This window comes from Phalacrocorax aristotelis, chromosome 9 (genome assembly GCF_949628215.1).
Source record: "Phalacrocorax aristotelis chromosome 9, bGulAri2.1, whole genome shotgun sequence".
In the NCBI taxonomy this organism is placed as follows: Eukaryota; Metazoa; Chordata; class Aves; order Suliformes; family Phalacrocoracidae; genus Phalacrocorax; species Phalacrocorax aristotelis.
Window position 1 is genome coordinate 37,294,578 of NC_134284.1, and position 15,219 is coordinate 37,309,796.

At 48.0% G+C, this 15,219-nt stretch overlaps 1 long non-coding RNA gene across 1 annotated transcript in view; it reads right to left on the reverse strand.

Annotated features, from left to right (window-relative positions):
• The window catches only part of LOC142062237 (uncharacterized), a 365,718-nt gene that overhangs the window by 212,885 nt on the left and 137,614 nt on the right, over positions 1-15,219 (reverse strand). The gene's annotated exons all lie outside the window — the stretch shown is intronic.

A 15,219-nucleotide genomic window follows, 5' to 3' on the forward strand; every position in this document is an offset into this window, starting at 1 on the left:
GCTCCAGACCCACCATCCCCCTCCAAGGCTGCTAAACTCTCCGTTCACAGTCACTGCATAAAGCTTCTCCCCCAAGTCCATAAACCAGGCTGTTATCTTCAGCTGCGATCATATCCAGACAGCATCTAATTCCTGCTCACTTCTCTTTCTCTTGAACAATCTCTCTAAGTTATAGCTCTTCACATCCACCCACACAGGTAAGACTAGCAGCAGGGTTCTCATCTTGCTCATTGCAACATCCCTACTGGGACCTTGACAAATGCAAACTCAACCTATTAAAAAAATGGCAGCAAAGTCCATTTTTCCAGGCTGTCACATCCATCGCATCTCCCTGCCAGCGCTCTCTTCTCTAGCACGAGCGTCAGTGGAGCAGTGCTAAACTTTCAAGACTTCACTAATTTTCCACACTCTCCTTCCTCCGGCTAACTAGTACTGAAAAATCACCTGCTGATATAAATATATATGTGTGTGTGTGTGTGTGTGTGAATCAAAACTAATACTAATAACAATAAACAAACACGAGGCCTGCAGAGACACAACCCAAGATGCAACAGGAGACGAGAAGCCAGCTGAGAAGGCTCCAGGACCTCGCAGGTGTAGTTTCTCGCACTGCTGCGGGGGGAACAGCCCCGTTTCGCTCCCCGGGGGGACCTGCCGTTGCTGTCAGGGCACAGCTCTGCACCGCGGCGCGCTGCCATCTCACACAGACACGAGATCTGTGCACGTGCCCATACCTTATAGTGATTAACCGTGTCAAAACTGAAGCTATGTTAAAATTTTCCAGCAGCAAACCCCCCCCAAGGTCTGTGGAGCTGCACCGTCCATGAAGACCCCGCTTTGGCTCAACAACTCCTGCTGCAGGTGGTGAATTGCGAGGCTGAGGACAGGTTCCTTGCAGCGAGCAGGTGTTTAGCTCGGGTTTCACTACGGTGTTGCACAAAGCAGTGCTGCAGACAGGGAGCACGTGGGGTTTGTCCTCTTCATAAGATGCTCTGGAGCGTGCCTCAGCTTGTGATTAAAATCAAACGACAGCTTGGTTTCTTTTTCAAAAATTTTCTGTAGATCTTGATCTTTAGACACCTAGCAGACCACATCACAAATTATTAACAGGTGAACTACATTTCCCCATGCTCTTTCATTAGGCTGCTCATCAGAGCCAAATCTACAAACTCCAAAAATTTTAATGATTTAAAAGGGAGAAGTTATTTATACAGCTATATAAATCTTGTCATTAATAATGGTTTAAAGGCAGTGAGTGTATATACAAATAATTTCTCAGACATAGCTAGAAGTAGTCCAGACAATGGCTATAGCATCTCTATATGAGAGAAATGATCACTTCTTTTAAGCAGAAAGTAGAAACGAAATGCTCACGTTCTGGCGGGCCTGCAGGCCATGCACCAAACAGAGGAAAGAAAAGGCTCAGCAGATACCACCCTCACCCTTCTTGATGTGTCAGACCAGGCAAGCTACCCACAGAAGTTGCAAAGGCGGGCAAGTGGTGCCGTCACCTCCCACGGGGTCTTTCCCGCCTCGTAAGCAAGGCTGGAAAGATTGAGAGGTCAGGAAACCCATCCCCTCGCAATTTTCCTTTGATACCATCTTACCCAGCTTGAATTCCCAGGAGAGCACATTATGCTGTCCTTTGCCTTGTGAAACACTGGATTAAAGACATCTTGTCAGCGTCATTAAAAAATTCAACAACCTAGCCATCATAAAAGATAAATTATTCCTGGTTTCCGCCTTTCCTATAACAAGTCTCCTCATGAAAACAACAAACGAGAGGTTCCCATAATGAAATCAGAGCGCACATGGTAACCCACCGCCCCCTTCCTACCCGGGCCCATCAGCTTCTCTTATCTCATTACTTCTGAGTAGTAGATGCACATGGTAATAGCTCCGCAGAGCAATCTATGAACAATAATAGACTGTTTAGCTGCCACAGCACAGTTGAAATGTAAGCTTTGAACCTTCACAACGATTCTACTGTAGGAGGAGAGAAAATTAAAGGTTCATTATTAAGGAGAAAATGATGATAAGACGAACACTTCATGTACTTATCGACGGTCCTATCATTGATAAATAGGCTGCTAAAATGAGCACCGAGAGGTTTGCATCACAGGGAGCACGGTCATGGGTGACCCACTGGCAGAGATCAATAATATCCACAATGAATAAGCAGCGATAGGCTGCATTTCCTCGTTGTTAATCACATCCCCGTTGGAAAATGCCACGTTTATCCAGGTAAATGCCATTTCAATAAGGCAAACATTAATTCTATGCACTTGTTTTTCCCTAAAGTCTCATAGAAAAGCAATATGCACCAACAGCAGTGGTTATAGATCGCTCTGAATACAAAGTGTGTCTGTTGCGGTTTTCGTGGCCGCACATAATTTGAAAAAATTCTGGATTTGTCAGGGTTTTTCCCATCCATAGCAAACTACCCTGAAACATAAAGCACTAGATTCCATTGACAGCAATCAGTTCCACTACAAACCGGGCAGTTTTGTTTCATCTCAGGTTTCTTCTTTTTGACTTGCCTGCAGAATTTTTCATTTCAAATCTAGTCACTATCTCAACATGTAAAATGCTTTAGTGGATGTGGTTTGGAGACAAATATGGCTTCTTGGTATAAGCGAGGGTGCCAGTATCGCCCTGCCTCGGCACCAGGGAGGCGGTTCCCAGGGGAGCACTCAGCCTTTCGCCAACCCCAAAGGCTGTCCTTCGCAGGACACACGTCGCACCGGGTTTCCTTCTCCCGCCTACTTCTTGATTTGAATTGCCAAACACATTTCACTGGGTCTGCAGTTTCTATTCCCTGACTTCGGGCATCCTGTTCAGATACCTGTTACTTTTAATTTTTCAAAATCCATTTCACAGATGAAATATTTGTCTCACAAAATGCCAAAAGCAATTCTTAATGCTATATTTTTTAAAAAGCAGCGTCTTCTGATAAAAAACACTCCCTCTGCATGATGTCTGATCAACTCTCCGTGCTAACTGTGTGCATCCCAGCATGCCGCTATGCACACTGTTGTTTTTACTTCCTCAATTTGTAAATATAATAAATGGAATAAGATGCCCCATTTTGGATGTAACAGCAACGTTTCACTCCCAGGTGTTTTATTAAATCCTGTCCCTTCTTTGACATGCTCACCAACCTCTCCTTCAGAAAAGGTTTCTCTGCTTGCTTTCCACTCCTCCAGCAATGTCCGGTCTTTTGCTCTTCTGTTTGTGACACAAACCACTGCCAGGCACCAAGGTGGTGATTTGGGACTTCTGTCCATCCCTTGCAGTGCGGGAGGGCAGCCCACGGCTCCGTGTGATGGGGACAGGGCAGTTCACACGTACGCTTGTGGGGACGCAGCTCTGAACCGCGCGTGGTGCTCATGAGCCAGGTACCGTCCACCCCAGAACTGCCGTCGTGCTGCAGCAGCTCTCTCGTCCCCCATCCCAGCTGGGGTCACCCTCCTTCCTCCCTGCCCTCAAGAATCATAGAATCACAGAATCATTAAGGTTGGAAAAGACCCTTAAGATCACTGAGTCCAAACGCTAACCTGTCACTGCCAAGTCCACCACTAAACCATATCCTCAAGCACCACGTCTGCCCTTCCTTTAAATACCTCCAGGGATGGAGACTCCACCACCTCCCTGGGCAGCCTGTGCCAGTGCCTGACAACCCTTTTGGTAAAGAAATTGTTCCTAATAGCCATCTAAACCTCCCCTGACGCAGCCTGGGGCCGGTTTCTCTCGTCCTGTCCCTGGTGACTTGGGAGCAGAGACCAGCCCCCCCCTCACTCCAGCCCCTCTCAGGCAGCTGCAGAGAGCGAGAAGGGCTCCCCTCAGCCTCCCCTTCTCCAGGCTAAACCCCCCCAGCTCCCCCAGCCGCCCCCCAGCACACTTGTGCTCCAGACCCTGCCCCAGCCCCGCTGCCCTTCTCTGGACACGCTCCAGCCCCTCCAGGCCCTTCTTGTCCCGAGGGGCCCAACCCTGAGCCCAGCATTCGAGGTGGGGCCTCCCCAGGGCCGAGCACAGGGGCCCCATCCCTGCCCGGCTCCTGCTGGCCACCCCAGTGCTGACACAAGCCCGGGGGCTGGTGGCCTCCTTGGCCACCCGGGCACTGCTGGCTCATGCCCAGCCGGCTGTCAGCCAGCACCCCCAGGGCCTTCTCCGCAGGGCAGCTCTCCAGCCACTCCTCCCCAAGACCTCTTTAACTTCGGGGTTACAGCACAGGATTTTGGTGTTTGCTCTGGACTAGCAGTGACGTTTTACCAGCAGAAACTCACAGAGCAGCAAATCTGCCCACAAAATCCAAAACTTTGCATGGTCAGGCACTAAATGCACTCTCCAGGTGCCCTGGAAGCCACAGAGAAGCAGCGCCATGAAAGCAGCAGGGCTTGCGCGGCGCCGCTTCCTCTGCTCCAACAAAAGGAGCCGGAAAAGGCGGCAGACGCATTTCAGCTATGACCGGAGCTTCCCTGGCAGCGCCCCTGTTGCTTGCTCATCCGCTGATGGCCGCAACGATTCAACGCCGGGCGCCGAGGCAGCCCTGCTCCCACGGAGAGGAGGCGACGGCTGCACCACCTCCCGGCACCCAGCGCCGGGGCAGGCAGCGCTCAGGCTCATTCAGTTCCGCTGATGGAAAGTTCACTCTGACTTGCCCAAGGCAGAAATATGGTGATGTCCTCAATTGTTCCAAATGCTGCATTTTTTTTTTTCTTTATTTTAGCTTAACAGCCATTCTGACATTTAAAATCCCTGTTCGGTCTCAACTTAAATTTAAATTGGAGGTCATTCAGGGCTTATTCTGAATACTTGCAATACTTCACAACACCTGTTATCTCTGCAGTTTATAAACGCTGTAAAATATAGGAGGAATATTTCTGAGAATTCTGATGCCACTAATCCAACTAATATTTAACCCCATTATATTAAAATTATGAGATATACATATGGATTGCAAGGTTAATTATGTTTTATGAATAGGCTCCTCTGCAAGCAGCATGGTATGTACACTGCTAGAAATGTGCATGATTGATTATGATCAAAACCAATATTTTTCTCCAGTTCAAACTTAAATACAGTTGGTTTATTAAATGTTTTGTAAATTCACTTATGCAGCAAGCACCTGACATCTGTTTAGCATACTACAAAGGTTGTATTTTATAATAAGATCATAAATTTTGTTATAACTCTAGAGAACTATAAATCTGCAAGCAAGAAGAAGCCGGCTTACATTTACAGAAGAGGTAGAAGTGGTTATATATCACCAAAAAAAATTAGACCAGCTTCCCCTCGAGTATCCACAGGGATGACACCAGCTGAAGGTTGAGTCCAACACCATATTTGTCAGCTGCTCCATCAGCTGGATGCCACTCGCCCCCTGGATGGTGCCAAGTGTTGGCTAGACAAGCTAGTTATGCAAAGTGGGTTGAATAATTCAAAGGAACACCGATTTATCCAGTCAAAACAATGGCAAAATTTGGGAAATCTCAGTTTCCTCCGCACGCCCAGTTTTGCACTGACACGAGGGACAGCAGATCTGCGTTGGCGTCAAGGAGAGGAATCAAGCCAAGCTTAACAGAGTGTTCTGGCCATCCCCGTGAGCAAAACTGAAATACAAGTATACGAACCCAAAAATACAGAGAACAAAACCACTGTACTATGAACCTTCAAAACAGCTGTTGGATTGAGCCGATTGCTGCCTGGAGAGGTGGAAGTGAAACTCAATTTGTGAAGGAAAAAGAGAGTTTGTGATCCACAACCCCCTTTACATTTTGCAGATTCCGTCTCCCGCCTACTTTTTAACCACATTTTTCTTATCGTCGTAATAATCTTGAAGCAGGTCTATTAGCAATTCATCGCCGCAAGTAAAAGAAAGCAAGCATTTCATAAAGGAGGTCCCTGACACATGCATAATGCCATCAATCGTCCTGCCAAGCAGATAGGAACAGGTCCCTATCCCGAGCGGCGGCAGAAGGACTGCAGGTGACAACAGAGACTGCGCAAGGCCAAAACACCTGAAATTCAGTTCCCTGAGCTCCAGCTGGCAAACACGTTCTTTGTAGCAGCAGGTGTAAAAGCTCTGCACAGAAACAGGATTTTAGAGGGATCTGGTTAGAAGGAAAAATAATTGGTGGCGACAGAGCAGGCGGGGCAATGCGAAACCTCCACTGTAGAAGGTGCTGATTTTCATGCTTCGGGACAGATATAAAAACTGAAGTATATACAGGCTGGTTGTGTGAGAAAGGCAGTGATCCAGCACTGCCCAATAACGTGGAATATAATGTTATGATGACAGCCAGGCACTGAGAGCTACCAGAACAGCCACGTATGTCCGAAAAATATGGAGCGCTGCCCCAGAGCTGAATCTGGGGCACAGGACTCAAACCCTCTAATCTGCTATGGCTTGGGAGGAAGGGAGAGGGAGGAAAATCTCTCTTCTGGCTTATAATATCAAGAAGTTATAATTTCATGTCAGATCACCTACTCCACACATCAGGCTAACAGGTAACGGGGCTAGAGCCCTATCCATTCATCACCCGCTCCCGTCCATCCAGGTGAGCGCAGCACCCGAGTCCTCCTTCATCCTCCTTCATCCTCCATCCTTCATCCCCGCAGCGTCCTCGGGAGCCCACGACAGGGAGGTCTGTGCAGAGTCTCACCTTGCCGGAGCACATACGTCCACATCACAGTTGCATCTTTCAACCGCAAACTCCCCAGAGGTGGGTGCATCTCATTACACGTGGTGAATGTGCCGAGCACACTGTGGGGCACTATAATAACACCAATAAATTAATACTTGCAAGGTGTGAAAGCTGTCACAGTGCAGGCACCGGAGAAGTATGAAGACAAGTTATTAATGTCGTTATGGATCTCCGCACACAGCCACACTGTGCAGCTATGCAGGGAGAAAAGACAAGGAGGGGAAAAAAAAAACCCAGAATGGAATTAAAACTTTAAAATAGTTGATTTCTAATTTCTTCTGAACAATCACGGAGCTGTTCCCAAAAAGCAATGCCACACGCTAAATCTACCAAGCGAGAAGCAATATTCTGCCAGTGATTCCGGAGATTTGATTTGTTGCTGTATTTGTCAGCTGGGGATGGGAGTGGGCCCCACGAGGCACTTCCCTCGTAACGTTGCAGCAACCCCAACTGAGTTACCACCACGAGTGGAGTTCAGCTAGCAAGGGCTGGAGATGTCAGCAGGAGCCAGCTGGTGATTCCATAAGGATAAATACTCAAGCATGACCACAGCCAACAGAAACTGCTTTCCAAGAGTACGTGCCTTGTTAGGCCCATAAAATCAGGTACAGAAAACCATGAAGCAAAAGAAAACCTATTCAGACGTCAGGCTTTGGTGCGCTCCCTGTGTGCTGGGGGGGACTTGAGGTTGCAGGTGGTCCCACATGCCTCCAGAGGAGCAGCTGAGCAGATGCAGCACATCCCTCCCGGCGCAGAGGGAGAAGAGCACAGCCCTGCGCTTTGCTGGCTGGAAAAGTGCAAACAGGAGTTGGCAACTGGTTCCATTCAGAAAAGGCATGCCAGAATTTTCCAGCTGGGTGGAAAAGCAGAAAGCCGAGGTCTGAACGTGGCAACCAATTTACCCTTTAATTTCTTCTCTGTAAGAACTAGAGATTTTGGTCTGTCACTGGCAGGTAAAACATGCATCGCAATGGGCAAGAGAGATCCCGGTTGCCCTCTGCCCCGCTCCAGGCCCCCAGCGCGGCGGTGGAGAACAGCCCGCGCAACGGGAAGCTTTTCCCCTCGTCTCCTTCGCCTGCGAGTAGGACGCGGGTGGCAGAAGAGAGACCCGCTCTGCTTTGTTGTTCTCAGTTCCCTAAATCCTCACAAGATACCTCTGTTTTGTAACGTCTCAGAGAAGAAAAGCTCTTTTTACTGTCTTAATTTAACAGCAAGTGTTTGGGATGGGAGCTGTAATGCTTATCTGCCTGGAGGCAATTTCCCTATTAAGTGACCAGCAAACCGCCCATTCCTCGCGGCGGCGGGAGCAGTGCCGGCCCCGGTGAGCTGTCACGCACGCAGAGGGGCTGCAGCACGCTCGGTGACGGAAGGCAGGCGTGATGGCATGCTCGAGTGCTTCTCGGAGGCTGCAAATCCTCCTGAAGGTGTCTGCTTCATGAATCCAATATTAATAATGTTTTCCCTGTATTTTCTGATGCCTGCCTTCTTTCTAAAACTACTTGTTTTCCCGCCCTGCCCACACCAGAGAGCAGACAAACTGCTTTCAAGTCTTGAGCATGGTGATGTTGTACTTAAAATGCAGAGGCAATTCGAGCAGGGGAGAGGGGGAAGAAGGTCGCTGCCCACATCAGACATCGTGTCCGCCAAGATCACATTTTCTGTGCAGCCTGGGACTGACGCTGCCGTTTCTGTCTCACATGGCATCACTTCAAACTTGCTCCACGGCCCACGCGTATGTAATATTACCATTTACACACTCAAGGGGCAGAAAGCAGCATGTAATTAACACCAGACTTTTACCCTTTGGCTACAAATGATATTTGTGACATTTGATTGTCCAAAATGTACGTTTATAACAGTTTCCGTACGCAAAGTCAGCTCACCACTCAAAGGGTGTGTGATCCTGATGGTGCCCAAGGAGAAGGCAGGCTAAAGGGGTTAGTACTCAGATCTGGCGGGAAGACCCTAGTGAATTACGCGAGTGGTGCCGCGCAGAAGCAGGTGCCTTTCTGTCGCCACCCTGCAACACACCGACGGCGCCACCCGAAAGCACTCGCTCAGGTGCCTTTCACAGCGCCGAAGCTGCTGCAGCAGGGCGTGGATGCCGAAGGCACGCTGCAGATGAAAACCCACTGCCTCTGACATCCCTTCTAGCTTTTTTCTTTTCTCTTTTTTTTTTTAATTTAAAGGAAAACCATTAACAAAACTAAGCTACTTGAATTACCTGGGATTATGCGCCTATAGCTGTCCGAAAGCAAACACTGTATGACCTGTAGCCTGGAGGAGGATGGAGCATTAGGACACTAATGGTCGCAAGATGCAAACTGCTGCCACGAAGCGAGCTGCATTTCCATCTGCCTTTACCTCTGCAGTTTCCTCCAACAACTCCATCTGCCAATTCACTGCAAGGAGTCATGCTGCGACCATTTTGACCCAAAGCTCTTAGAGGTTGTAAAGAGGTTGGTTCGTTTGTTTCCAGATCTGTCTCTGAGCTTTTATTTTCTTTTATTTATTTTTTTTCCCTGGAAGGGAAAGGTTTCTTTTTTGCCCCCCTCCATCTCTCAAGGGCAAAGCTGCACTGCAGTTCCCCAAAGTTTCACAACCAGACGGGCGGGCCGGACTCCTGGTTGGTATTGCTGAAACAAGTTTCTGACTTTTTCTAGCTTTCTATTTCCCGGCACATTTTGACCCCGTAAAGTGCCAAAGCTACCAGTTACCATCAACCAGTGCGCTTCAAGGTACAGAGCTGACATCTCCCGTGCATCACCTCACCCAAGCGATGCCCGTAGAAGCACCCAGCAAAAAAGTGCGTCATCCCAACAAGCTTCACACATGACACGGTGGGCGGTGAGATGGAAATGGGGCTCCCCACAGCTGCACTGCGGGTGCTCTTCGTGCAGCCACGTGCTTTTCCTGGGCACTGAGCTCTGGCTGCTCTTGCTGGGTTTCCCCCAGCAGAGGTATGGGGAAAACTGGATAGAGCTTAGAGAACTGCCTATAAATTTAGGTGGCCTGTCTTCCCCTTGGCATGTAATCCAAGTTGGAGGAAGCCTTTGCTGTTACACATCATGGAATCACCATTGTTAAAACTGTGTGATATTTCATGGTCTTTGAAGTATCATACTGAGAGTCCCCAATTACTCCAGTCCTCCCCGATTAAGGTGCCCTGCAGCCAAACTGCTCTTCCAGCCAGCTTCCTGCAACCCGGCTCCACTGCCCCAAGAGAGACGGACAGTCGCTGGAATGACCCAGCAAAGAAATGAAGCTGACAGTAGAACCTGCCTTCAGCATACACTACTAAATTAGAGTGGTCAGGCATTGGCACAGGCTGCCCGGAGAGGTGGGGGAGTCACCATCCCGGGGGGTATTTAAAAGAGGTGTAGACGTGGCACTTCAGGGCATGGTTTAGGAGACATGGTGGTGTTGGGTTAATGGTTGGACTTGATGATCCCAGAGGTCTTTTCCAACCTTAATGATTCCATGATTCTATATCTTTTCCCTCACGGCGGCGTCACGATCTGTTGGTTGTGCTTGCCAAGGCTATTGAACATGACCTTACCCAAGACGCCTTCATTTATGCACACACAGTGGTGCTAACATGAAGAAAAGGACAACCCGGAGTGACTCGATTCCCATAACAGCCAGATGAGGCTGGTGATGCGCTTGCAGAGATGAGCCCATAGCTGTGCACCGGTGCGACCTCCTGCTCAAGCTAGTACCAGCTTTGCGACTCTGAGCAATTCAAAACCACGGACTGATATGAGAGAGGAAAAAAGCTTTACAGTTGTACTTGCACTGTCCTTCCCTACATCCAAAGGGATTTTCGTTGGTTATTAGATTAATTTCCTCTTTCTGCTCTAACTACAATGTATGGAGATGAATTTATTACCGGTTTTGTATTAGCCAGAGTCTTAAAAACCACTGATGGAAGAAAAGACTTTGAGGCCAATTCCTAATGAGAGCTTGTGTCATCTCTAAACTTCCATTGAACTTCCAGATCCCCTTTGAAGAAGCAAAGTATTTTAGAAAGTTTCCTAAGGTGACATAAAACTTTCAGTTTTATACCTTTTACAATAAAACATATTTTTCTGCTGAACCCATGTAGAGATCTGAAACTATCAAGCAACAAGTCTGCCTATTAAAGCCCCTGCCTTTCGTTGGATATTTCACTCGCATTAACTAGGAAATTGCTCGGCCCCATTGTCGATAAGATAAATGTGTTCTCTCTGGAAAATCTTAGCAGATTTTAATAGCAGATTCCACCTCATAGTTTCTTGTTACTTTCTAGATATATTGTAATGGTATCTGCTTTGAAGTTCTTTATCTTGCTTTATCCTTTCTTCTTTAAGGAGCAATTTCTTGTGCTGGAACTAGCCTTTATGTAGAAGTCTGAAAGTACAAAGAATAAAAGTGTCCAGCCTTGCAGAACTGTGAGCATCTGTCTAATAGAAATGTCTGCAGTTTTTCAGAAACAGTGAAACCATGTTATTGCCTTTCAAGTCTCCCCAGATTGTCAATGCATTGTGTAACGTAGTCTTAGAATGACGTCTTGGTTTTGCTTTCAGTCTGTCTGGGCCCAGCCCTGGGGAGGATGAGTACTCTTGATGCAAAGCATCTGTAGCTGTAAATACCATCTGCATAGCTACTGAAGATACTTTTGATCAGCTGCTGGAAAGTAAAAACGACACCCAACTCTATCCAAAAGTGAAACTTGACAAGTCCACCTTTTCTACAGTAGAAAGACTAAGTTTTCACAAAAGCCGTTGCACTAACACGTTGTAGTGAGAAGGTACCGCAGAGCCTGGGTATCGTACAGCCTGCTGGAGCACCAGCCAGAGGAGACGGCTGCTTTCCCAGGCTGGTTGTCCCCCTGTGAGACAACCCAGGTGCACCACCTATCCACCCAGAGCACGCCGGGCTGTAAGGTATCAGCGGAAGAGGGCAAAGCTGTGCAGAGAAAATGGGTATCGAGCCTTTCAGAGTCCCAAGACCTTCTCCAGGCACGCAAACCAGAACAGAGCCATAGTCTAGGTGAAGACAAGTAGGCAGCGCATTAAGATGGGCACCTCCAGGCCAGGACTCTTCTCAGGCAGCTTTGGGAAGCTAGCCGAGGAGGCTGAGTGAGAAACACGGCATTCTCAGCATGCCTCTATAACCTACAGGAAAATGCAGATAGCTGCCAGCAGCATCGACCCACCAGCGATCACGGCATCCCCCGAGATGGCCTGTTGCTCCCCATTGGCAGAAGAGGGATCAGCCCAGATCTTGGGGTCTTTCCTCAGCATCTTCCATTCTCAAAGCCATGATTTTCCCTTTTTCTTCACTCAGCGGTAATACACAGACCTTGCTCGGAATGCGTGACCTTCTGGCATCCGACCTCCTCTGTTTGGAGGCACAAGTTCAGGCGATCCAAGGTCCCGCACAGCAGAATGGACACAGCAGCTCAAGGTTTCATACCCTGCTAGTCACTAGAAACACTGCAAAGTCACTCATTATTTGGGAAAAAGGACAGCCTTTGCTGGGTTAAGACAGGAAGGAGGAAAGCAGGGAGCTAACTTGGGTTATAAAAGATCCATTCTCACTTTCACTTTCCAGGGCGGCCCAGCGCTGTTGCCCGGCCGATGCGGACGCATCCAGCAGCGCACTCAGCTGCACCACTGAGCGCGTCCCACGGGGCAGCGCAGGCTTTCAGCAAAGGCTGCTTTTAGCACTTCCAGCAGCGCAAACCCCATCTGAAGAGGGAAATGGCAGGTGGGCTACAGAATTGCTGCGCCAGTATTAGCTACTAATGTATTAAGAGAACATAACTTTATTCCCATAAAATATTTAGAACACATATGTATTTATTACTTTTCATCAAACAGAATAAGAAAGTTCTTCTTGCTTCAGCTTTTGGAAACCAAAACAAGTCTGGCCTGACAACTGCTATGTGCTTTCTTCCCAGAAAGCAAATAAAAAGTTTGGGGAAAAATAAATGTTCCACAGGATATAGTTTGGGAGCCACTACCAGATACAGGCTTAGTATGCCAACAGGAATTCAAGTCACCAAATCCAGGCAAGGCATGACACAGCCCTGGGCAACCTGACCCAGCTGAGCCTGCTTGGGCAGGGGGTTGGACTAGATCATCCCAAGAGGTCCTGGCCGACCTCAGCGATTCTGCCGTAAGGGATGATGACAGACTGACATCAGAAAATGGCCATGTGCTGCACTGGCTAGCAGAAACGTGCACTTTTGTTGGTCTGCATTGCATATGCGTACGCCTATCAGCACATATACTCAGTGGACTCTGACTTATACCTATGTAAGGTCATAAGGGGGAGTCGATCAGCCTTATCCCTCTACTTACGCTACCTGAGTGCCAGGTTCAGACAAGCTGTTTGGGCACCTAACTTCCCAAAATAAAACCTGCCTTTGAAGAACTTCAGTTTCCTGCTGAGCCAAACCACGGCAGGACACGCAGTGCCTCCAGGAAAAATCAAGGTGAGAACCGTGCCCCCGAGGGCGTCTCTGAAGCACAATCCCTCCAAAGCAAAACCCATTTGATACAGGTTATGCCCTCCTTGCTCAGGGCTGTGCTCGACACGGGTGAGAACATCTGTCTTTGCTGACCTTAGAAACAGCCCTGTGCAGTGTTTGTGCCTTCAGCCTTTGTCCGATCAGTGACACATGACCTTAAGCGCTCTGTCAACAGAGGATCGGGCATGTTATATGGTTTCTAACCAGCTACGGCTGATGAGATACGTACACCGGCATATCGCTGCTGTCAATGACCGCGGCCCGTGGGGAGGCTCAGCCCGGTGCCTGCACTGGGCAATGCCCACGAGGGAGTCCCCACGCTCCGGCCAACAGGTAGGGCTTGTTTCTTCCATCTTTTGCTTGTATTTTCTGTTGGGACCATACGCTTCCCATATTCCCTTTGTAAACCATGCAATACATTCTACTTGGTGCTGTAGCATGGAAAAAAAGGTAACGGCAATTGCCGCAACAGCTCCGCAGCGAGGAGCAGAGTTCGTGCAGCCCACTGACATTGCTGAAGGGCAAACAGGAACGTACCCACGTGTGAATAAGATTATGCAATTTTACTCCCTGCGAGTAAATAAAATTACTTATTCTTTAAAATCAAAAGGTAATCACGCTCTCTTCAAATTGTGTGAAAGGATGGAAACTGGATCCCTGTTCCTAAGACATTAATCAAATCAAGACTCAATTTAATGATGTTAACAGTCATCCTTAGCTTTCAGAATCATTCAAAGGGCTTCTACTGAAGTTATTTGATCTCAGGCTTTTTGTTCACTTTTCAGCAGTATTTTAGAGAGTCTATAACGTCTGAGAAGCTTCATGTTCTGAATAGGGAAGGAATCGCAGGACTAATATCACTATTTATTACTTTTTTTCTACTCAGTCAAACTTAAATTACATGCACAAAACTTCACGATGATATGAAGCACATAAATGCCCGTATTTAGTATTTTGATTAGTCACAGAAGAAAGTAAATCATGAGCTTGTCTATATAAGTTGCCAAGCTGCTGACAAAGTCTTTCAGAAATAACACTGAAAAATAATGAAGCCAGGTTTATGAATGAAGCTTGTGTCAAGGTAAGACAGCATTCCCTTCAGCATTATAAACAGTGCTTTGATGAAAGTTTCATAAATGGTTTAATTTTTCTCTTTTATCTTCTCCCACACTCTCCTCTCTGCAGCCTATCTTTCTTCAGAGCAGCGTTCGCGGAGGAACAGATGGTTCAGGAGACAGACGGGAGATCCCTCCTGAAAATTACAGGCAAAGGTTTCTCACTGGCTTGTCGGAGGAGAGTTAGCTCAGTTACGGGTAGCAGATATGACCGGTGAGACAACCAGCCTTGGCCCTGGCACGGGGACAATCCGAGGGGCAAAAGGTAGCTAAGACACAAACAGCATCTTCGTGTGGACTGAAACAGCTTAACAGAAGCTATTGGGCTGTGCAAGACTCCCACCACCCTCTGGCCGAACCGCTCTGCTCCGCAGGAAGGGTTGAGTATTCACCGAGATGTAACCTCGAGGAGGAAAAACACCCTCTGAAATGGAAATTATGACACTGAACTTCAGAGGGAGGACGCTGGGATTCTAGACTTTCTCGGTTAATGTTTATTTATAAATGGAGGTGCACTACCACAAGAGATTAAGAGCTTGCCTAGCTGCAGAAGTCCTCTAGCCCTGCACCTCAGGAAGCTGCTTCGGAAATGACAGTTCACAACTGCTCACTGTTGTCACCTACTGGTGGGTCTTCATCTCCATATACCCCTTTCCTCTAGGGACTCCACTGCAAGCTCGTCCCTCTGACCTATGCCACAGCCCCACCTGCAGCATCTCCTTTTTTCTTCCTATTTTCTAAAAAATTTGCCTTGCTTGCTGTGTCTTCCTCCACGTGGTTCATGAGGACTTCAGAGCCATAACAGTTTGTCTTTCCATCCCATCAGGGAAACGGTGCCTTGTCCTGTTGACGCAGCACAGAAGAGAGAGGAGGCACCACG